The following is a 25,680-nucleotide window of genomic DNA, read 5'->3' as shown; positions in this document are numbered from 1 at the left end:
TAGAACCAATTCCACAAGTGGTGTTAACAGCGGATGCATTGCTCACCGGATGGGGAGCTCATATGGACAGATACACAGTGCAAGGGAGATGGAGTGTACAGCAAAAACAACTGCACATAAATCATCTAGAACTATTGGCAGTGTTCCTAGCATTAAAAGCTTTTCAAATGCATATTCTCAACAAAGCAGTCCTGGTCAGAACAGACAACATGACAGCAATGTATTATATTCACAAACAGTGGGGGACACACTCTCTCCAACTATCCAGACTAGCACATGAAATTTGGAGATGGGCCATGTGAGAAGTTGGCCTGATATGCAGTTCTCACTATTCTAGTGATCACTATGTATCAGTCCAAACAACCCTTATTGATGATTGGTTGTAAGTCAACCGTATAGACCAGCTATCCTAGTAGCATGGATACGAGCAGTCTAAGGCTAAGACTCTAGAGGGCATGTTAAGCCAGCTGTTTTACCATCACATTACCCCTTGAACACCACGTGAAAGGACACCACACAAGTTGTTATGAAAATAAACAGATATTTATTTATAACAAGACTACCCTGAACTCTTTAGGAGTCAGGGAGCTAAGCACACAACAAAACTCTTACGAAAATACTTTAAGTCGCACAATTTACACAAATGCCCTAGGGGCACGAAAAACCATATACACAGTAAGTGGGATGCGAACTTGCTAGCAGGTAAGTAGTACTTTTCTAGACTCAGGAATCGCTAGGCCTACAATTCTAAACACTGGGATTAGATGCAGGAGGCCTGTGGACGTCGTGTGCAGAGTGGGAACTCTCACGCGTAAGGCGGGAAAAAGTCTATGGAGGCTAGCAGTTGCAAAGTTACTGTTCTCGGGCGAACCCGATTAGGTGGGTCGAAAACGGGGGTGGATCCGAACACTTAGGGTGTTGGACTATGCTGGAGCACCGGAGTACTCAGGTTACCTAGCCCAGGGGCTGCGGCTGCATAGGGTTGAAGTTGCGTCGGAAACCCTCGTTGAAGATCCAGGAGCCTGAAGAAAGAAGTTGCTGGCAGGCGGCCAGTGAAGAAGTTCGTGATGATCCAAGCCTGGATCAGGGAAGAAGAAACCTGTAAGCAGAGGGGACCAAGTTCTGAATCACTAGCCAGTGATTTGAGTGGGCACCAGGATGGCACCGGACGAAGTCACCTCAGCCAGGTGAGTGGGCGCTGCTGGGCTCTGCAGTCTCTCGGACCAGGAGGCGTTGTCGGCGACCAGGATGGAGGTGCGAGCTGTCCCACGAAGGTTCTTGCTGTCGACGTCGCTGGACCCAGGATTGGGCAACAAGTCTTGGCAAATGCTAGGCCCACGCGGTGGACCTAAAATGGCGTCTTGAGTGGACCAGGAGGGTCCAGGGTGCTCCTCTTTTGGAGGGGAGCAAGGGCTAGTCTGGAGCAACCAGACCAGCAGTGTTTGTCGTCGTGGAGCGTCGTGAGGGGGCCACTAGCCAACGGGCAAGCGACCTGGACAACGCGGTTGGCAGCAAAGAGCAGAAGGGCCCCACGCAGATCTCGTGGATGCAGGGGGGCTGAACTTCGGTGCTGGAGCTGCTCAGGGTCGGGGCTTCTCTTACCCCAAAGCACTCGGTCGAGGGTCACTCGGTGGTCGTGCTAGACAAGTGTCGTGCAGTTCTGAAGATGGCCGGTGCCTCGAGGTCTCGTCACACCCACCGATCACAGCTGGGCTGATGATGTAGGTTGAGGTCAGAGGTGCCAGGGAAGCCGGTTCTCGTCGTGCTGGAGCAGTCTTGATCCGAAGGAGAGACTGGCAACAAACCGCGATGCTTGGTAGGTGCCTGCTGCTGCAGGGTGACTACTCCTTAGTCACAAGGGAGAATCTTGGGAAGAAGTCTTGAGTTCCTTTCGTGGAAAGTAGTTTTAGGATTCAAAGATGATCTGATTTGGAAGGGGGCCAGTTCCTACCTTTATCCTGCAAAAAGGGGCTGGCACGCGACTAAGTCCTGCCCTATGGGTGGGACTAGGAGGGGGGTGGTTACACCCCTCTCCTTTGGCGGGCTTTCCCCAGATCAGGGGCTGGAGTGCCCCTGGAACTGGTTCCAGCCGGCCTATGCACAGTGAGCACCGGGGTGCCACTTGCAGTCACCTTCCTCTAAAGCCCTGCCTACCTAGGATACACAAAATCCTGTCTGGGACGGTGCTGGCACCGCCCCTGGCAGGAAACCCTTTGTCCTTGCCTCCTGGGCTGGGAGGACTCCCAGCAGCAGGAGGGCAGACTTGTGTCTCGGTGGCAGCATCCATTTTGTGGAGCTAAGGCTCTGTCTAACTTTAACCGGGGTTACAGGTTACATACATGTCGTGTCCCTCTAGAAGGGTGGAATGCTAACCCCGTCACCAGAATTGGCGAGGGGTTAGTATTCCAATTCGTATGACACCTTACTTGACATGTTTTGATAAAGCGATACCAGAGTTGGCATATAACCGCGAGGATTATAATGCACTTAAGAGTATATGGTATGCGATATCATGGAAACGGCTAAGGGATGGATCCCGAAAGCCGCAGACAGGCTCAGCTCATGCCAGAGCACTATCTCACACGATTCCAAGCACTCTGCCTTCAGGATTGTCAAGGCCTGCCATAGGAGTGACTGATAGGAGATCTGTGTGTCCATTTTAGGGTTAGATATAGGTATACTATATCTAAAGCAAGGGGTGATTACACCACCTTGCCCCAGCTGTCAAGCAGCCAGTTGTGTCAGTTTTGGATGGCCAGCCAGGGGTGGCATAATACATGCTTCAGCCCCTGGTAGGCCCTGGGTACACCTATGCCCTGGGCACCTAAGGTACTCTGTACAGGGACTGATAAGGTGACTCAGCATCCAATTAGATATGTACCTAAGGTACATGGAATCCATTTTACAGAGAGAGCAGTAGGCCTGGGGTCCTGAATAGCAGGGCCCCAGGTCAACTAAGTCAGAAAACCAGCAAAACACCAGGCAAAAAGTTGGGGGCAACCATAGTCAGGGATCTACCTTCCTACAGGCCATTCCTCAAAACATCTATCTGTTAGCCGAACACCTACCAGGAGTTCAAAATCAGATAGCAGACATCTTAAGCAGAGAGTCAGAACAAATACACGAATGGGAACTGCACAACCAAATACTGCAGCCATTCTTCCAAAGATGGGGACAACCGGAGATAGATCTCTTTGCCACCCATCAGAAAGCAAAATGCCAAAGCTTCGCATCCAGGTACCCACACCACCTGTCACAGGGCAATGCATTATGGATAAATTGGTCCAACAAATTTGCATACGCTTTTCCCCCTCTCCCACTAATTCCATTAGTGGTTCGAAAACTGCAACAGCATTCAATGACCATGATACTAGTAGCACCCACGTGGGCACGGCAGCCGTGGTTCACCACGCTCCTACAACTCTCACAGGCGCCACACCAAAAATTAAGAATCTCACCCATGCACCTTACACAGAACCATGGAGAAATAATGCATCCAGATCCCAAACAACTGAACCTAGCGATCTGGCTCCTGAGGTCTTTGAATTTGGATACTTAAATTTACCTCCAAACTGTATGGAAATTATTAAGCAAGCAAGATGTCCCACCACCAGAGCCTGCTATGCAGCAAAGTGGAAAAGGTTTGCTGTATACTGTAACAGTAACAACGTCAACCCTCTGGACGCATCTACACAAAATATTATTTGCTACTTACTACACTTACAGCAATGTAACCTTGCTTACACCTCCATTAGAGTACATCTTGCAGCTATAGCAGCGTACCTGCAAAACAGGCAACATCTATCCCTGTTTAGGGTACCCGCAATTAAGGCTTTCATGGAAGGCCTCAAAAGAGTTATTCCACCAAGACTACCACCTTCCCCAGTCTGGAACCTCAACATAGTACTCACCAGACTAATGGGTCCACTTTTTGAACCTATGCATAGGTGTGAAATACAATTTCTTACATGGAAGGTGGCTTTCCTTATAGCCATTATCTCCCTCAGAAGAGTGAGTGAGTTACAGGCATTAACAATACAAGAAACATTTCTACAATTACACCAGAATAAAGTGGTTCTTAGAACAAACCCAAAGTTCTTGCCTAAAGTAATTTCAGCATTCCACATCAATCAACCAGTAGAACTACCAGTTTTCTTTCCAAAGCCACAAACGGTAGCAGAGAGGGCCCTACATACACTAGATGTCAAAAGGGCAATATTATATTACATAGAAAGAACACAAACTTTCAGGAAAACCAAACAACTATTTGTAGCGTTTTCCCCAACACACAAAGGCAACCCTATCCTGGGCTCCCTATGCGCATGCGCATGATGCGCGATAGGCGCCACCGTACTCTCGGCGCCTGGGGGAACTAGCGTTCAGCCTTCTTATAGACGGACACCACCGGGACACACTACCAGTTGCTCCGCACCCTGACCAGGTGCCGCGAGCATGAGGGGTAGGTGTCTCCGCCGTCCCAGCGTCTGCACAGAGGTAAGCTCTCTCTCTCCCTCTGCCCTCATGACCTGAGGCTCACCTCAAACGCTGGCAGCACTTCAGCCCAGGCGGTTGCGGGGGTGGCCCTCTGCCCCGTCCGGGCTTCCCGTCCATTTGCCACATTGCGGCCGGCGGTTCAGAGGAGGTGGGGAGCGCCCTCCTGTCCCCGGTCCTACTCACGCTCCTGAGGCTGCACTCTGGGGGTTGTTTCTTGCGCGGTGCCCTGCTGCACTTCGGCGCTGTCAAGACTTGCGCTCACGGCTTGTGAGCATACAGTGTGGCATGCTGGGTGTGCGAGCTGTGCCCCGCGCTGGGAGCTCCTTTGAGATGCAGACGCCCCACCCGGACAGAGGCTCCGTTTCCCTGCCTACCCGATGACTGCTCCCGTGGTATTGGGCCTATTAACCCTGGAGGGCCACTGAGTGTTCACCCCTGTGCCCTCCACGTGGCCTTGCTCTGGCTTGAGCCCGGTCCCTCCCCATTCCCCCATTGGGGGAGCCTCTACTACCAGGCACTAGTCCACTACCCTGTATCCTGCTATACATGATTCATTCCTTCCCTTCCATACCCTGTAGGTACACCCACCAGACAGCGCTGGCCTCACGGGAGCATACTGCGAGGCCCCTGTTACTCTCCCTTAGGGTAAGAACCTTCCTTTTCTTCTCCCAGGTATGGGTGCTGCATGGACAGATTCGGCTAGACACTTTAGATGAGTGTTTTCACTGCACTCCGGTTTCTCCAATGAGGGATAATAGTCGCACCATACCCAGACCGATTATGAAGAAAAATTTTCATCCACCCTGTGCTCGGTATGAATGTTTTCCCTGCACACACCCCCCTCACACCCCCTACAGTGTGGAGAGCATTGCCTACAAGTCACCCTACATTATTTCAATGTATAGTCACAATTTCGAGATATGACTTGACTAGCTTTGTTTTAATCCTTTTTTTCCTCCTACCTCTAGGTCGCCTAACTAGAGCAGGACCCTCTGGCCCTCTTTGTACCCGACCCAGTGAGGTTGTATTTGTTTTTTACTTTGTGAATGAGCATTGTATCACGTTTTTTTACGTGTAGTACCCTATTTTGGTCCTGACGAATCGCTGGTTGGCGAGAAACATGTTGACCACACCAGGGGGTTGAGTTAGTTTTCTGTACCCATACACAGTCTCTAGCTCCCCTCTCACCCCTTTTAATCAGGGAATCAGCCACGTCAATAAAACCCATTGTGGACTGTTTACCCTGTTTTAATATACACTCACTCTGCACCGACTACACTTCCTCTCTTTTTCACTCACACACACCATCGGCAAGGAACAAAAGAACTCCGCCAAAAGGGTGCCTTCCGGCACTCCGTCAGACATTGCAGCGCCGGTCTGACGAGGAGCAGTGAGCCGATGATGAAACTGGACATCCTACAGTCAGGTTGTGTTTCACACCTAACGCTCTGGGTGTGTGAGGCTCTCTAGTTCCGACAAAGGAACCTCCCTCGTTCCTTGACTCTGCACGTCTTATTCCCTCTCCACACTGTAATACTCTCTTCCCTGGGGAACTTTGTATCCTTCTGTGTGCTCTAGTCTTGGACATGTACACTGGACCCCATTAAATATCGTCCGATCTCGGTTCCTCTTGTTGTTCAAAATGTTTGCGTGGGTCCACCCCACGGAACCACTCAGGCTACCTCCAGCCACAATTTGCTGTGAGGCCCAACGGGTACCTAGAATTACTGCGTGCATTCTGGTGTACCCCTCTATCCCTTCAAGCCTACCCCACACTCCTCTCGACTTGATTCCCCTGGTTGACCGTCCCATAATGGAGGATGTCCCAGGCATCAGCTTCGATGAGGAAGCTATAGCCGAAGCCTTGAGATTAGCACCCTCGCTCCTTGGAGCTTCAGAGGCAGCCGCTACAGGCGCTTCCAATGATGACTGGACAACACTCACTATCCTGAAAAAGGAATGGCTCAGAATAACCATACACGGAGTAATTATGACTGAGTAACTGAGAGTTAATATCGCCCCTCAGGGTCTCATAGTTAACATCTTCCCCAGACTTTTCCTTGAGGACACCCAGTTCAAGGGGGATTGGTGCCAGGTTTCCTGGAAATGTACAAAAGATCTCCTATTCTTAATTGTCAAGACAGCTGAAAGACTGGCTGATGCTCTGCTGGATAAAATCACAGCAATAGAGACGACAATGAAGGCAGCTGTCAATAAAAATTCTAAGACAGGCTTCACCTCCAAGCTTGTAGAAATCAACCAGGAGATTGCTGATAATCAAGAATATCTCCTAAAACAGAAACTGGCCAAACTTCGAAAAGAACAGGCCAAACTTCAAAAAGATGTGGCTAAGTTTGAAAAAGAAAAAGTGTATCCTTACCTCAAGGAAGGATATTCTAACAAAAAATCCGGGTACTCTTCAGACGAGAACTCTGGTACTGACAGCCGCAGAGGGTCGTCAAGTAGTGACTCGAGTGGAAGCACTACACCCAATAACAACCGCCAGCAACGTCGCCCAAACTGGAACCGAGGCTATCATCAAGGACCCATGTTCCAAGGACCACCCCAAATGCTGCCCCCGTGGCAATACCCTTTCTACCCGCAGGGGCCCCCACAATTCTACCCACTGAACCCCCCTTTTCACGACAGAGGTTGGGGCAGAGGAAAAGGGCGCAAGCGGGGCGGTGTAAGAGGGGTGCAGTGGCAAGACCAGCCATCGACATCTGCCCGATGGAAACCAGGAGTGTAACCAGGGGAAGGAGAGCCTAATAGTTAACCTCTCTAAGAGAGTACTCAATTCTACGGAAATGGGTGTTCGAGGCATGTGGGCTGCTAAATTCATATCTTAGCATCAGATCGCCGCCTAGTGTTGGGCTCGGATGATTGCACATTGTTGTCCTGGAAGAGTCTTCGAAGTATCCTGAGATAGGTGGCTCCTCCCCTGGACTACAGTGCGCATGGGCATCGGCTCCATCCCCAGATTGTTTTTTTCCGCCATTGGGTTCGGATGTGGTCTCGACGTCTTACTGTCGGAACCAAGTAAAACTAACTTTTAGCGGCCAAAAGGCCTCGATTTTCTTGCGTCGGTATTGTCTGCGCACGGTCTCGAGTCTTCCGTCTCTCGGAGCCGGAATAAGCGGAGTTTTCTTCGCTCTCGGAACTTTGAGGCCTTCTCATCGCGACACGACTGCAAGCCTTTTCGGACATGGAGCGGAGCCCGTTTAAATACTGCCCGCTCTGTGGGTCCAAGTACCCACACATCGATCTACACCCCGTGTGTAACAAATGCCTTTCGCCTGACCACGACGACGGAAAGTGCAAGGCCTGTGCACAGTTCCGATCGAAGAAGACTCTCAAGCTTCGGCGCGCGGTGCGCATGGAAGCTAAACAAGCGGCACCGGATCCGGAGAACATCTTCGGCGACCAAGACGAAGAGGACCAGGGTCATCATCTCCAAATCTCCCCACCCGGGACGGAGGTCGAGGCGGATCCGGGAGACGACGACGGAGTCGCGGGTCCAGGCCTTGAATACGTCGACGAGGTAGGAGACGACGATGAGATTTATGGGGCCGCGGCGGATAGCTCAGCGGACGAGCTCTGCCCCGAAGGTTACGAGGATACCGACCGGGACACGGGATCGCCTGTCGGCCTTACCCAAGACCCGTTGCCGCAAGCCACAGCCCCGCCTTCGGGCCCGGCCACGGACTTACTTGCTGGGCAGACTGTTTCGAAACCGAAACCGAAACCATCGGGATCGACAACACCTAAAATGGCCGACCCGAAATCGAAACTGAAAGTTAAGGACTCGAGTGTCCCTAAGATGGCTGCCGTGCCGGTGAAACCGACGGCGCCTGCTACCCCATCGACTCCGTCGACCTCCGGTCCGCAGAAGTCGAGGAAGTCCGTCGATTCCGCTGCTGCGAAATCGAAACCGACGCCAGAGGAGGGGTCCTCCAAGAAAGATGGTCGGCACGGGACAGCGGCTCCGACGCCGTCAAAACCCGCCAAAGTCGGCTCCAAGGAGGCTACGCAGGCACACGGAAAGAAGTCTGTGTCCCGAACGCAGGAATCGGAGGCGGTACAGACGGGATCCGCGCCCAAGACGCACAAGGCCCACAAGGACGTCGGATCCGAGGGGAAAATCAGACCATCCTCGTCGGCGCCGACACAAACTGTGAGTGTGCCGTCCCCCATTGCTGACTCACTGAAGAGGATCAGGGAAAAGGCCTTTGCCCCGTCGGCTCCGATACCATCAACGCAGCCGCGAAAAGACACTCCAGAGAAGCCGTCTGGGAAACTTCTCTTTATTTTGCCGCCAAAGGAGGCGCCCAAGGCATTTTCAACCAAATCGGCACCGAAACAGGTGGTTTCTTCACCGACTGGCCCACTTCCACGTCAGGTGCTCGAATCCGAGTCATCGACGCTGACACAGGCAAACTGACACTCTACAAGAGGAAAATAACTTCGGAGCCAGTGGACCCCTATGTCATTCCACTAAAGAAGAAAAGGGTGCCCCTTGACGCCTCAGGCCTCACGGAACCAATCCAGCCTCCTCCGAGACGGAGCCCTACTCCCTCCCCAGACCACTCTGAGGGTGAGGGGTATGATGAGGACGACCAGTACAATTTCCCAATCAATGAACCTGATGTGCAACCGGATTCATTTGATGACACTGGTGACCAGAACACCCAAGGTGCGGGGCAGGACCCGCAGCCTTTTAATGCACGGGCATCCCCGACTGAGGATTCAGCAGGTTTTCATGCCCTACTCGAAAGGGCGGCAGCCAATCACGATGTGGACATGCATGCCGACCCTGTGGAGGAAGACTTCCTTTTCGACACTTTTTCGGTCTCTGAAAGGACAGTAAAGACACTGCCTATGCTTAAAGGAGTCCTCAAGCATGCTGGGGACATATTTAAGGAGCCTACGAGAGCGAGGGTGGTCAACCCTCGCATTGAAAAAAAGTACAGACCTGCACCTGCGGACCCCGCATACATTCGGGGACAATTGCCATTGGACTCTCTTGTGGTCGCCAATGCCAGGAAACGTGCCAACTCCCAGACTACGGGTGAAGCTCCTCCCCCGGATAAGGAATCCAAAGTGCTAGAGGCAGGGGGCAAAAGAGTAGCTGCACAGGCATCAAACTTCTGGCGCATTGCCAATACACAGGCGCTCTTGGCGCGTTATGATAGGGCGCACTATGACACCCTAGAACAGATCGTACAACACCTGCCTCCACAGTTCCAAGAGGGCACAAAAATGCTTATCGAGGAAGGGAAGCTAATCTCAAACGCAGCCATCAAGTGTGCACTTGATGCTGCGGACACAGCTGCTAGGGCTATCAACACTAGCGTTATGCTGAGACGACAAGCGTGGCTCCGCATCTCAGGGTTTAAACCGGATATTCAGACGACAATTCTTAATCAGCCAGTCAATCCTGATAGTCTGTTTGGTCCGGATGTTGACACCACCCTAGAGAAAATAAAGAAAGACACAGACACTGCTAAGTCTATGGGGGCCCTACAGTCACAGCAGTTTCGTGGCGGCAATTTTCGTCGCTCAGGTGCACGTGGAGTCACCAGAGGACAATTGGGTCAACAATCCCAGTTCACAAAAGGTGGGACACAATCCTCGTTCACTAAACAGAACAAGGGAGGTTACAGGAATAACAGCAACAGAGGTCGCGGCAGAGGAAACAACAGCTCCCGCACCTCTACTCCCAACAAACAGTGACTCTCTGTCACTGCCCCCGACCACCTAACACCTGTCGGGGGGAGACTGCAGCGGTTCCTGCCCGTCTGGAGAAACATCACCACAGACAGGTGGGTGCGACAACTAATCCAGTATGGTTATTGCCTAGAGTTAAAGTCCACTCCACCCAACATCCCGCCAAGGCAACGGCCTATGTCCGCAGAGCACTTGCTCTTATTGCAGCAGGAGGTAGTGGTGATGCTGCAAAAGGGAGCAATCGAGCTCGTGCCGGTGGGGGAGGAAGGCACAGGGGTATATTCCCTGTACTTCCTTATTCCAAAGAAGGACGGTTCTCTCAGGCCCATTCTCGATCTACGTCCCCTCAACCTGTACATACTATCGGAACATTTCCACATGCTTACACTGCAACAGATTCTTCCCTTGCTAAACCAAGGAGACTTCTTAGCAACCTTAGACCTCAAGGATGCTTATTTCCACATTCCACTACACCCGTCACACAGGAAATACCTCAGGTTCACTATTCAAGGCAGGCACTACCAGTTCAAAGTCCTACCCTTCGGAGTCACAACAGCCCCGAGGGTGTTCACAAAGTGTCTGGCGACAGTAGCGGCGCACCTCAGGAGGCAGAACATCCATGTCTACCCCTACCTAGACGACTGGCTCGTGCAAGCCAAGTCAGAGCACCAGTGCGCTGCAGACATGTCGACTACAATTCACCTTCTTTACGATCTGGGTTTCTCCCTGAACTACCCAAAATCGCATCTTCAGCCGGCGCATGTCCGGCAGTTTCTAGGCGCGACGATCAATACCCTGACGGCCATGGCTCAGCCAAACCAGGTCAGGATAGACAGCATGCAGGCTCTGATCCAAAAGTTCAGGCCGCAACACTCGCTTCCAGCGAGAGTGTTCATGCAGTTGATAGGCATGATGGCCTCCTGCATCTTCATAGTCCCTCACGCACGGCTACACATGCGCCCGCTCCAGGAGTGCTTAGCGAATCAGTGGACACAGGCTCGTGGGCAATTGACAGACCTAGTGTTGGTTACCAGTCGGGCATACGACTCTCTGCATTGGTGGACTCCACACAACCTTTGCAAGGGCCGACTGTTCCAAGAGCCTGTGCCGCAGATTATCCTGACAACGGACGCGTCTCTCCAGGGTTGGGGAGCTCATGTGCTCACTTACACAGTGCAGGGACTATGGACGACGCAGCAACAAAAGATGCACATCAACTATCTGGAACTGATGGCAATCTTCATGGCGCTCAAGTCCTTCATTGTACATCTGTGCAACAAAGTCGTGCTAGTCCGGACGGACAACATGACCGCGATGTACTACATTCAAAAGCAGGGAGGCACCCACTCGCCACAGCTGTCTCATCTGGCTCAGAGCATGTGGAAGTGGGCCATTCAGAGGAACATTTTCCTCATGGCAGAACACCTCCCAGGAAAGGACAATCAGATGGCGGATCTGCTCAGCAGATACAGCCATCAAATGCACGAGTGGGAGATACACCCGTCTGTTCTCCACCCGTACTTCCAGCAGTGGGGTCATCCGGAGATAGACCTGTTTGCCACAGCAGAGAACGCAAAATGCCAACTCTTTGCCGCCAGGTTCCCTCACCCACTGTCGCAGGGGAATGCGATATGGATGAACTGGTCAGGCAAATTTGCGTACGCTTTTCCGCCAGCCCCTCTAATACCGCTGGTCGCAAGAAAGCTAAGGCAGCACGAGATGACTCTCATCCTGGTTGCTCCAACGTGGGCGCGCCAAGCTTGGTACACCACGTTCCTCGAACTCTCAGTGGTGCCGCATCAAAGGCTGCGCCTCACGCCCAGTCTTTTGACGCAGAACCATGGAGACATTCAGCATCCAGATCCACAACAGCTCAACCTGGCGATCTGGCTCCTGAAGTCCTAGAGTTTGGATACCTTAACCTACCTCCGGAGTGCATGCACATCATCAAGGAGGCGAGGAAACCAACTACTAGAGCATGCTATGCTGCAAAGTGGAAGCGTTTTGTCATTTACTGTACGGCCAATGACATCGACCCGCTAGATGCATCTATCCCCAACATCATCTGCTATCTGTTGCATCTTTACAAGTGCAATCTAGCGTACACTTCCATTCGGATACATCTATCCGCCATAGCGGCTTATCTCCAGAACAGGCAGCACCTCTCTGTCTTCAGGGTGCCTGCCATTAAAGCCTTCCTTGAAGGTCTGAAACGAGTCATTCCCCCAAGGACACCGCCAGCTCCGGTGTGGAACCTCAATGTCGTTCTCACCAGACTGATGGGACCGCCATTTGAGCCCCTGCACTCGTGTGAACTCCAGTTCCTTACGTGGAAAGTAGCTTTCCTTGTGGCTATTACGTCTCTGAGGCGTGTCAGTGAGCTGCAGGCGCTCACAATCCAAGAGCCATTCATTCAAATCCATTCAAATAGGGTAGTGCTACGCACTAACCCCAAATTCCTTCCGAAGGTGGTGTCACAGTTTCATCTAAACCAAACTATTGACTTACCAGCATTCTTTCAAAACCCGCTAACGGTGGCGGAAAGAATGCTCCATACCTTAGATGTACGGAGGGCGTTGATGTACTACATAGACAGAACACAACCCTTTAGAAAGACAAAACAACTCTTTGTTGCCTTCGCACCCCAACACAAAGGCAACCCAATTTCCAAAGCAGGGATAGCCAGGTGGATTGTTAAGTGCATCCAGATATGTTATCAAAAAGCCAAGCGCACTTTAACAATACCCCCCAGAGCGCACTCCACACGCAAACTGGGGGCATCCATGGCTTTCCTAGGGAACATTCCTTTAGAGGATATTTGCAGAGCAGCCACGTGGGTCACACCACATACCTTCACAAAACACTACTGTGTTGATGTGCATTCCAAGCAGCAAGCAGCTGTAGGACAGGCTGTTCTCAAGACACTTTTTCAGGTTTCTGCAGCTGGCACGGGCAACCGCCGCTGATGGAGGGACTGCTATGTATTCTATGCTAAGATATGAATTTAGCAGCCCACATGCCTCGAACTGAATATGCTACTTACCAGTATGCATCTGTTCTTGGCATGTAGGGCTGCTAACATTCATATCGCCCGCCCTCCTCCCCGGTGCCTGTCGCAGCTGCCGATATACTATTGTATTTATTCATTAGCATGGACATCTTTTACACTTTTCACTCCATCTTCTGCCACAATGGCGAAAAACAATCTGGGGATGGAGCCGATGCCCATGCGCACTGTAGTCCAGGGGAGGAGCCACCTATCTCAGGATACTTCGAAGACTCTTCCAGGACAACAATGTGCAATCATCCGAGCCCAACACTAGGCGGCGATCTGATGCTAAGATATGAATGTTAGCAGCCCTACATGCCAAGGACAGATGCATACTGGTAAGTAGCATATTCAATCCTTGAGAAGGGTCTGGGTTTCGTTCCTACCCCCACCCCAGACAACTTCACGGAAATGTGTGAGATTAAACAGCTTTTCCGCAAAGTATGCCTCAGGGCCTTCTTCCAAGATCAACCAGCAACTGACAAGACTGACACATGGCTACGTAACCCCTCCACGTTCACCCCAACGGATGGGATGGTCACACCCGAGGTACTTACATTTGAGAGGACAGTAATGAGGTCCCTGGAGAATAAACCACAGACCAGTAGTTTTAACAACCTGAGTAGAGCTGAAAGACAGGCAGTCTCAGCTTTGGGCAGCGACACCTCCATTGTCATTAAACAAGCCGACAAAGGGGGAGCCACGGTTATACAAGATGCCATTGACTATGACACAGAGTGTAAGCACCAACTTGCCAACACCACCCACTACAGACCCCTACCGGCAGATCCGACCAGTAGGTTGACCACAGACATCTCTAGTCTGATCATTGAAGGCGAGACCAATGGCTGGATCTCGAAACACGAAGCGGAGTTCCTCCTGACGACGGACCCAGTGGTCCCTTACTTCTACACCTTGCCTAAGATTCACAAGGGTACCAGTCCAGTCCCAGGGAGACCTATTGTCTCTGGCATTGGCTCACTATTGGAGCCACTGTCTAAGTTCTGTGACGTATTCCTCCAGCCCATTGTGAAGAAAATACCCTCCTTTTTGCAGGACACAAGGGATGTCCTACGCCTTATTGACTCAATCGAAGGTAGAGAAGAAGTGGACCTCCTCCTCACGCTTGATGTGGAAGCATTATATACGAATATTCCCCAAGCAGCCACACTAGAAGCAGTGGAATCTGCCTTAATGCAGGAGGATTGGTCCTCACCTACATCAATACCGTTCATCATGGCCTGCGCGAGCATCGCCCTGACAGAAAACTTTTTTCAATACGGGTCACAGATGTGCCATCAGATCAGGGGTACTTCAATGGGTTCAACCTTTGCTCCTAGTATTGCCTGTATCTATATGGCAGCCTTCGAGAACCAATTTATCTACCCAGAATCCAACCCCTTCAGACAACATCTTACATTATGGCGTCGCTACATAGACGACATCCTGATACTATGGAAAGGTGACCGCGATAGCTGCACCCAATTCTGCACATGGATCAACCAACAGAATCCATACCTTAAATTTACAGGCTTCATCTCTGAGACAGCCCTCCCCTTTCTTGACCTCACGATACGGCTGGGCCCAGCCGGTCTGAGCACTACCCTCTTCCGGAAAAGTACGGACAGAAACAGTCTTCTCTTGTTCAATAGCCATCACCCGAGAGCACTGCGCGAGAATCTACCATTTGGCCAATTCCTGAGGGTACGTAGAAACTGCTCTTCTAGGGATGACTATAGGCAAGAAGCTAATACCCTCCAACATAAACTGATGGATAGAGGGTACCCCACTAAACTGATAGGTGACTCCAGCAAGAGAGCACTCAACAACCATAGGGAGGCCCTCCTTGAAGTACACCAGAAAGAGCGTGATGACCTGATTACTTGTGTCACCAGTTTTACCAGAAACTCCAACTTTATTAGAAAAACTGTGAACAAACACTGGGGCATCCTAAACTCAGGAGGCGCCGAGCTACCCAAACCGAGGTTCGCTTTTAAACGACTCCCTGATACATACATGCCCTAAGAAACAATACAGCGGTGGGCAGCAGACATATGGCACCTCCCCCCCGTTGTTGGACACTACCCTTGTGGCGGCTGTGCGGTATGTCCCCAGTCCAGACAATGCAAAGAAATCAAACTCACTGATTCCTTCACGTGGAAACTCGACAGACACACCAACTGTCTCAGTACTAAATGTATCTACCTCTTGATTTGTCCTTGTGACAAATTCTATGTAGGTATGACCATGAGACAGGTGAAGTTCAGAATAACGGAGCACAAAAGCAACATACGGTGCTCCAGGACCCACACGAGATTGTATGAACACTACCAACTTCACAATCATCCTGCAGACAGCATCCAGTGGTTAGTGCTTGAGTCCCAACCAGCCATGTCCAGGCAGGCACTGTTTAGGCTGGAACAGAGATGGGTGCACCGCCTTCAGCTTGACACAGTAGGGCTTAACGATGCAGTCCCCTGGGCCACCGTCTGTAGATGACCTCGTAGCTAGCCCCTGTACCCATTCAGCTTATTCACTACATACACCGGAGCTTTGGCCCCGGCCATTGCATCACAGATGGTCTATGTCCTACCCTTGATGATTCCCTAACGAGTTATCTCTACACGATGTCCCTTCAAGTACCTGACTGACCCGCTTTGTCTCTACCACGAGCACAATATCCCAGTGTCCATCATGGAGTGTACTCTATTCCTGAGATCTGATGACTGGTCAAACCCCCCCCCCCCCCCCTGCCCCCAGCAGTCGCTCGGCCCCGCCTCACGATAGGTTACCTTTATTAAGATCCAACACCCGCATAATATCCAGCTTGAGCAGCAACCCAGCGCCACTCTAACCCCCAGCAGACTGTACATCCGACCTCTGCCAGCACCAGCGACCTCTCCAACATGGCCGCCACGTTTGCCATCATTGCCTATCAACAGCTCCAGATCCTGGGCTCCCTGTGCGCATGCGCATGATGCGCGATAGGCGCCACCGTACTCTCGGCGCCTGGGGGAACTAGCGTTCAGCCTTCTTATAGACGGACACCACCGGGACACACTACCAGTTGCTCCGCACCCTGACCAGGTGCCGCGAGCGTGAGGGGTAGGTGTCTCCGCCGTCCCTGCGTCTGCACAAAGGTAAGCTCTCTCTCTCCCTCTGCCCTCATGACCTGAGGCTCGCCTCAAACGCTGGCAGCACTTCAGCCCAGGCGGTTGCGGGGGTGGCCCTCTGCCCCGTCCGGGCTTCCCGTCCATTTGCCACATTGCGGCCGGCGGTTCAGAGGAGGTGGGGAGCGCCCTCCTGTCCCCGGTCCTACTCACGCTCCTGAGGCTGCACTCTGGGGGTTGTTTCTTGCGCGGTGCCCCGCTGCACTTCGGCGCTGTCAAGACTTGCGCTCACGGCTTGTGAGCATACAGTGTGGCATGCTGGGTGTGCGAGCTGTGCCCCGCGCTGGGAGCTCCTTTGAGATGCAGACGCCCCACCCGGACAGAGGCTCCGTTTCCCTGCCTACCCGATGACTGCTCCCGTGGTATTGGGCCTATTAACCCTGGAGGGCCACTGAGTGTTCACCCCTGTGCCCTCCACGTGGCCTTGCTCTGGCTTGAGCCCGGTCCCTCCCCATTCCCCCATTGGGGGAGCCTCGACTACCAGGCACTAGTCCACTACCCTGTATCCTGCTATACATAATTCATTTCTTCCCTTCCATACCCTGTAGGTACACCCACCAGACAGCGCTGGCCTCACGGGAGCATACTGCGAGGCCCGTGTCACTCTCCCTTAGGGTAAGAACCTTCCTTTTCTTCTCCCAGGTATGGGTGCTGCATGGACAGATTCGGCTAGACACTTTAGATGAGTGTTTTCACTGCACTCCGGTTTCTCCAATGAGGGATAATAGTCGCACCATACCCAGACCGATTTTGAAGAAACATTTTCATCCACCCTGTGCTCGGTATGAATGTTTTCCCTGCACACACCCCCCTCACACCCCCTACAGTGTGGAGAGCATTGACTACAAGTCACCCTACATTATTTCAATGTATAGTCACAATTTCGAGATATGACTTGACTTGCTATGTTTTAATCCTTGTTTTCCTCCTACCTCTAGGTCGCCTAACTAGAGCAGGACCCCCTGGCCCTCTTTGTACCCGACCCAGTGAGGTTGTATTTGCTTTTTACTTTGTGAATGAGCATTGTATCACCTTTTTTTACGTGTAGTACCCTGTTCGAGGCATGTGGGCTGCTAAATTCATATCTTAGCATTAGATCGCCGCCTAGTGTTGGGCTCGGATGATTGCACATTGTTGTCCTGGAAGAGTCTTCGAAGTATCCTGAGATAGGTGGCTCCTCCCCTGGACTACAGTGCGCATGGGCATCGGCTCCATCCCCAGATTGTTTTTTTCCGCCATTGGGTTCGGATGTGGTTTCGACGTCTTACTGTCGGAACCAAGTAAAACTATCTTTTACCGGCCAAAAGGCCTCGATTTTCTTGCGTCGGTATTGTCTGCGCTCGGTCTCGAGTCTTCCGTCTCTTGAAGCCGGAATAAGCGGAGTTTTCTTCGCTTTCTAAACTTTGAGGCCTTCTCATCGCGACACGACAGCAAGCCTTTACGGACATGGAGCGGAGCCCGTTCAAGTACTGCCCGCTCTGTGGGTCTAAGTACCCACACATCGATCTACACCCTGTGTGTAACAAGTGCCTTTCACCGGACCACGACGACGGCAAGTGCAAGGCCTGTGCACAGTTCCGCTCCAAGAAAACTCTCAAGCTTCGGCGCGCGGTGCGCTTGGAAGCTAGGCAAGCGGCCCCGGATCCGGAGAACATCTTCGGCGACCCGGAAGAAGAAGTCCAGGGTCACCTTCTACAAATCTCCCCCTCACAGTCGGAGGTCGAGGCGGATCCGGGTGACGACGACGGAGTCGCGGGTCCGGTCCTCGAGTACGTCGAAGAGGTAGGAGACGACGATGAAATTTATGGGGCCGCGGCGGACAGCTCTGCGGACGAGCTCTGCCCCGAAAGTTTCGAGGACGACCGGGACACGGGATCGCCTGTCGGCCTTACCCTGGACCCGTTGCCGCAAGCCACAGCCCCGCCTTCAGGCCCGGCTTCGGACTCACTTGCTGGGCACGATGTTTCGAAACCGAAACTGAAACCGTCGGGGTCGTCAACACCTAAAATGGCCGACCCGAAATCGAAACTGAAACCAAAGGACTCGAGTGTTCCTAAGATGGCTGCCGTGCCTGTGAAGAAGTCGGTGCCCGTCACCCCGTCGGCTCCGTCGACCTCCGGTCCGCAGAAGCCGAGGAAGTCGGTCGATTCCGACGCTCCGAAATCGAAGCCGACGCCCGATGAAGGGGCCCCCAAGAACGATAGTCGGCTCGGATCAACGGCTCCGGCGCCGTACAAGCCCGCCAAGGTCGGCTCCAAAGAGGCTACGCCCAAGAAGTCTGCGCCCCGGCCTCAAGATTCGGAGGACCCGAAGAAGGTTTCCGCGCCCAAACCGCACAAGGCCCGCGAGGGCGTCGGATCCGAGGGACCGCTCAAAGCATCCTTGTCGGCGACAAAACCAACTGGCAGTGTACCGTCCCCTATTGCGGAGTCACTGCAGAGAATCAGGGAGAAGGCCCTTGCTCCATCGGCTCCGATGCCATCACCGCAGCCGCAAAAGGACGCTCCGGCTAAGCCTTCGGGGAAACTCCTTTTTCTCTTGCCACCTAAGGAGGCGCCGAAAGCGTTTTCGACGAAATCGGCTCCGAAGCAGGTTTCCTCACTGCCAGACCCTCTTCCACGTCGTGTACTCGAATCGGTGGACGATTCAGAGCATTTCATCGATGCTGCCACCGGCAAGCTGACCCTCTATAAACGGAAGATCACTTCGGAGCCGGTGGACCCCTACGTCATCCCGTTGAAGAAGAAGAGGGTGCCCCTTGACGCCGTAGGCCTCACGGAGCCGATTCAGCCTCCTCCAAGACGGTGCCCTACTCCCTCCCCAGAACACTCTGTGGGTGAGGAAGATGATGAGGATGAACAGTACAATTTCCCCATCGATGACCCTGATGTACAACCAGATTCATACGACGACTCTGGTGACCAAAACACCCAGGGGGCGGGCCAAGACCCGCAGACCTTTAATGCACGTGCATCCCCGACTGAGGACTCAGCAGGATTTCATGCACTAATTGAACGGGCGGCGGCCAATCATGATGTGGACATGCATGCCGACCCGGTTGAGGAAGACTTCCTTTTTGACACCTTTGCCATATCTGAGAGGACAGTAAAAACACTTCCTATGCTGAAAGGTGTTCTCAAACATGCTGGAGACATTTTTAAGGAGCCTACGAGGGCTAGAGTGGTCAACCCTCGCATTGAAAAGAAGTACAGGCCTGCTCCTGCGGACCCCGTCTACATCCGGGGACAGTTGCCACTGGACTCTCTTGTGGTTGCCAATGCCAGGAAACGTGCCAACTCCCAGACAACGGGTGAAGCTCCTCCCCCGGACAAGGAGTCCAAAGTGCTTGAGGCAGGAGGCAAAAGAGTGGCTGCACAGGCGGCAAACTTTTGGCGCATCGCAAATACACAGGCGCTCCTGGCGCGTTATGATAGGGCGCACTACGACACCCTAGAACAAATTATACAACACCTGCCCCCACAGTTCCAAGAAGGCACCAAGATGCTTATTGAGGAAGGGAAACTAATATCAAACGCAGCCATCAAGTGTGCACTTGACGCTGCGGACACAGCTGCTAGGGCTATCAACACTAGCGTTATGCTGAGAAGACAAGCCTGGCTCCGCATCTCAGGGTTCAAGCAGGATATTCAGACGACAATCCTGAATCAGCCGGTCAATCCTGATAGTCTGTTTGGTCCGGATGTTGACACCACCTTAGAGAAGATAAAGAAGGACACGGAAACTGCTAAATCTATGGGGGCTCTGCAGTCCCAACAGTTTCGTGGCGGCAATTTTCGTCGCTCAGGTGCACGTGGAGTCACCAGAGGACAGATGGGTCAACAATCCCAGTTCTCCAAAGGTGGGGCGCAAGCCTCGTTCACTAAGCAGACCAAGGGAGGTTATAGGAACAACAGCAACAGAGGTCGCGGCAGAGGAAACAACAGCTCCCGCACCTCTACTCCGAGCAAACAGTGACTCTCTGTCACTGCCCCCCGACCACCTAACACCTGTCGGGGGGAGACTGCAGCAGTTCCTGCCCGTCTGGAGAAACATCACCACAGACAGGTGGGTGCGACAATTAGTTCAGTATGGTTATTGCCTAGAGTTGAAGTCCACTCCACCCAACATCCCACCAAGGCAAAGGCCTATGTCCGCAGAGCACTTGCACTTATTGCAGCAGGAAGTAGTGGCGATGCTGCAAAAAGGCGCAATCGAGCTCGTGCCGGTGGGGGAAGAAGGCACAGGGGTATATTCCCTGTACTTCCTTATTCCAAAGAAGGACGGTTCTCTCAGGCCCATTCTCGATCTACGTCCCCTCAACCTGTACATACTATCGGAACATTTCCACATGCTTACACTGCAGCAGATTCTTCCCTTGCTAAACCAGGGAGACTTCTTAGCAACCTTAGATCTCAAGGATGCTTATTTCCATATTCCACTACACCCGTCACACAGGAAATATCTCAGGTTCACTATTCAAGGCAGGCACTACCAGTTCAAAGTCCTACCCTTCGGAGTCACAACAGCCCCGAGGGTGTTCACCAAGTGTCTAGCGACAGTGGCGGCGCACCTCAGGAGGCAGAATATCCATGTCTACCCCTACCTAGACGACTGGCTCGTACAAGCCAAGTCGGAGCAACAGTGCGCCGCAGACATGTCGACTACAATTCGCCTGCTTCACGATCTGGGTTTCTCCCTGAACTACCCAAAATCGCATCTCCAGCCGGCACATGTCCGGCAGTTCCTGGGTGCTACGATCAACACCCTGACAGCCATGGCTCAGCCAAACCAAGTCAGAATCGACAGCATTCAGTCGCTGATCCAACGATTCAGACCACAACACTCCCTGCCAGCGAGAGTGTTCATGCAGTTGATAGGCATGATGGCCTCCTGCATCTTCATAGTCCCTCACGCACGGTTGCATATGCGCCCGCTCCAGGAGTGCTTAGCGAATCAGTGGACACAGGCTCGTGGGCAATTGACAGACCTAGTGTTGGTTACCAGTCGGGCATACGACTCTCTGCATTGGTGGACTCCACACAACCTTTGCAAGGGCCGACTGTTCCAAGAGCCTGTGCCGCAGATTATCCTGACAACGGACGCATCTCTCCAGGGATGGGGAGCTCATGTGCTCACTTACACAGTGCAGGGACTATGGACGACGCAGCAACAGAAGATGCACATCAACTATCTGGAACTGATGGCAATCTTCATGGCGCTCAAGTCCTTCATTGTACATCTGAGCAACAAGGTCGTGCTAGTCCGGACGGACAACATGACCGCGATGTACTACATTCAAAAGCAGGGAGGCACCCACTCGCCACAGCTGTCTCATCTGGCTCAGAGCATGTGGAAGTGGGCCATTCAGAGGAACATCTTCCTCATGGCAGAACACCTCCCGGGCAAGGACAATCAGATGGCGGATCTGCTCAGCAGATACAGCCATCAGATGCACGAGTGGGAGATACACCCTTCTGTTCTCCACCCGTTCTTCCAAAAGTGGGGTCATCCGGAGATAGACCTGTTCGCAACAAAGGAGAACGCAAAATGCCGACTCTTTGCCGCCAGGTTCCCTCACCCACAGTCGCAGGGGAATGCGATATGGATGAACTGGTCAGGCAAATTTGCATACGCTTTTCCGCCAGCCCCTCTAATACCGCTGGTCGCACGAAAGCTAAGGCAGCACTCCATGTCTCTCGTCCTGGTTGCTCCAACGTGGGCGCGCCAAGCTTGGTACACCACGTTCCTCGAACTCTCGGTGGTGCCGCATCAAAGACTGCGCCTCACACCCAGTCTTTTGACGCAGAACCATGGAGACATTCAGCATCCAGATCCACGACAGCTCAACCTGGCGATCTGGCTCCTGAAGTCCTAGAGTTTGGATACCTTAACCTACCTCCAGAATGCATGAGTATCATCAAGGAGGCGAGGAAACCTACTACTAGAGCATGCTATGCTGCTAAGTGGAAGCGTTTTGTCATCTACTGTACGTCCAATGACATCAACCCGCTAGATGCATCTATTCCCAACATCATCTGTTATCTGTTACATCTCTACAAGTGCAATCTGGCGTACACTTCCATTAGGATACATCTCTCAGCCATAGCGGCTTATCTTCAGAACAGGCAGCACCTCTCTGTCTTCAGGGTGCCCGCCATTAAAGCCTTCCTTGAAGGTCTGAAGAGAGTCATTCCCCCAAGAACTCCACCAGCTCCGGTGTGGAACCTCAACGTCGTTCTCACCAGACTGATGGGGCCACCATTTGAGCCACTGCACTCGTGTGAGCTCCAATTCCTTACGTGGAAAGTGGCCTTTCTGATAGCTATTACGTCTCTGAGGCGTGTCAGTGAGCTGCAAGCGCTCACCATACAAGAGCCGTTCATTCAAATTCACCCAAATAGGGTGGTGCTACGCACTAACCCTAAATTCCTTCCTAAGGTGGTGTCACAGTTTCATCTTAATCAAACTATTGACTTGCCAGCATTCTTTCAAAACCCGCAAACGGTGGCGGAAAGAATGCTCCATACCTTAGATGTACGGAGGGCGTTGATGTACTACATAGACAGAACACAACCCTTTAGAAAGACAAAACAACTCTTTGTTGCCTTCGCACCACAACACAAAGGCAACCCAATTTCTAAAGCAGGGATAGCCAGGTGGATTGTTAAGTGCATCCAGATATGTTATCAGAAAGCCAAGCGCACTTTAACAATACCCCCCAGAGCGCACTCCACACGCAAACTGGGGGCATCCATGGCTTTCCTAGGGAACATTCCTTTAGAGGATATTTGCAGAGCAGCCACGTGGGTCACACCACATACCTTCACAAAACACTACTGTGTTGATGTGCATTCCAAGCAGCAAGCAGCTGTAGGACAGGCTGTTCTCAAGACACTTTTTCAGGTTTCTGCAGCTGGCACGGGCAACCGCCGCTGATGGAGGGACTGCTATGTATTCTATGCTAAGATATGAATTTAGCAGCCCACATGCCTCGAACTGAATATGCTACTTACCAGTATGCATCTGTTCTTGGCATGTAGGGCTGCTAACATTCATATCGCCCGCCCTCCTCCCCGGTGCCTGTCGCAGCTGCAGATATACTATTGTATTTATTCATTAGCATGGACATCCTTTACACTTTCACTCCATCTCCTGCCACAATGGCGAAAAACAATCTGGGGATGGAGCCGATGCCCATGCACACTGTAGTCCAGGGGAGGAGCCACCTATCTCAGGATACTTCGAAGACTCTTCCAGGACAACAATGTGCAATCATCCGAGCCCAACACTAGGCGGCGATCTAATGCTAAGATATGAATGTTAGCAGCCCTACATGCCAAGAACAGATGCATACTGGTAAGTAGCATATTCAATTTTGGTCCTGACGAATCGCTGGTTAGCGAGAAACATGTTGACCACACCAGGGGGTTGAGTTAGTTTTCTGTACCCATACACAGTCTCTAGCTCCCCTCTCACCCCTTTTAATCAGGGAATCAGCCACGTCAATAAAACCCATTGTGGACTGTTTACCCTGTTTTAATATACACTCACTCTGCACCGACTACACTTCCTCTCTTTTTCACTCACACACACCATCGGCAAGGAACAAAAGAACTCCGCCAAAAGGGTGCCTTCCGGCACTCCGTCAGACATTGCAGCGCCGGTCTGATGAGGAGCAGTGAGCCGATGATGAAACTGGACATCCTACAGTCAGGGTGTGTTTCACACCTAACGCTCTGGGTGTGTGAGGCTCTCTAGTTCCGACAAAGGAACCTCCCTCGTTCCTTGACTCTGCACGTCTTATTCCCTCTCCACACTGTAATACTCTCTTCCCTGGGGAACTTTGTATCCTTCTGTGTGAACCCTATCTCTAAAGCAGGGATTGCCAGGCGGATCGTAAAATGTATGCAAATATGTTACATAAAAGCAAAAAGAACACTAACTGTTCCCCCTAGAGCTCATTCCACACGCAAACTAGGGGCATCTATGGCATTCTTAGGGAACATTCCCCTAGATGACATATGCAAAGCAGCAACTTGGTCTACACCGCATACCTTCACAAAACACTACTGTGTTGACGTGCAGGCAACACAACAAGCAAGGGTGGGCCAGGCTGTATTAAAAGCTTTATTTCAAACTGTTGCAACAGACACAGGTGACCACCGCTAGGGAGAAAACTGCTGTGTAATCTATTCATAAATGTACCATCTGCAGCCCATATGCCTCGAACGGAAAATGCTACTTACCAGTATGCATCTGTTCTTGGCATAGAGGGCTGCAGAGTGGTACATGCCCTCCCTGTTGTTCCAACATTATCTTATTTAGATACACTTACATTAGCATCTCTTTCTGTATTCTATCATATTACTCCATCTAACCCTACCATAGCAAAACAATCTAAGGATAGAGCCGATGCCCATGCGCACTATCACCGAAGGGAGGAGTCACCAACCACGTGACTACAAAAGACTTCTCCAAGAGAAAAACAAGTGCAATCATCCAAGCCCAACACCAGATGGCGATCTGTACCACTCTGCAGCGCTCTATGCCAAGAACAGATGCATACTGGTAAGTAGCATATTCCTTACTGATAAATAACTACTGTCTTTCTCATCCTCTTGTAAACACTTCTCATGACCCACAGCTGTAGTGAAATTCTCTCATTCCCAAGGACTGTCTTAAAACTGATACTGTCAGAGAATGTGTTTCAGCCAATGTTTTGCCTTGACATTTCCTTGACACTTTGAGATGCTGGAAATTGCTTTGAGTGAAAACGTTGCTGCCTGATTAATGTATGCCCATTATCAGTAGGCACTCTATATATTTTTTTCCCTGTGGTATATCGAGAGATGTATCTCTTTCATAAATGCAAACTTCCTTTTATTGAGGTGCTGGCTTTGACTGATGCCGGAACAGTGCTCCTTTCGCCTCCATCTTCTGGGAGTGGCCAATATCATCTGATTGAAGTGTCATAGTAGTTGCACGGTGCTTTGCTTTATTTCCACGTTTGAAAATACTTCAGGTGATAAAAAGATGCCAGTGTAAACAAGTAGCTCCCATAGTTTAAGTCACAATTGGCTAACTATTTATGAAAGTTGCCTTTTGGTCCCAATAGTAAACCAATCGGAACTCTCCATTTAAAAATAAATAAATCAGATTATGCTTCGATATTAAAATCTTTTAAGTCAGTGCAACTGCTCCTCATTTTGTTTTTCTATATTGGAATGGTGAAGAAAAAAT

The 25,680-nt window shown here is 51.6% G+C and overlaps 1 protein-coding gene across 4 annotated transcripts in view; it reads left to right on the top strand.

The window, feature by feature from the left end:
• The window catches only part of EIF2AK2 (eukaryotic translation initiation factor 2 alpha kinase 2), a 580,031-nt gene that overhangs the window by 30,288 nt on the left and 524,063 nt on the right, over nucleotides 1–25,680 (top strand). The gene's annotated exons all lie outside the window — the stretch shown is intronic.

This window comes from Lissotriton helveticus, chromosome 6, assembly GCF_964261635.1.
Source record: "Lissotriton helveticus chromosome 6, aLisHel1.1, whole genome shotgun sequence".
Lineage (NCBI taxonomy): Eukaryota > Metazoa > Chordata > Amphibia > Caudata > Salamandridae > Lissotriton > Lissotriton helveticus.
The sequence above is the reverse complement of the archived record's forward strand: the minus strand, read 5'-3'. Positions and strand labels throughout refer to the sequence as shown.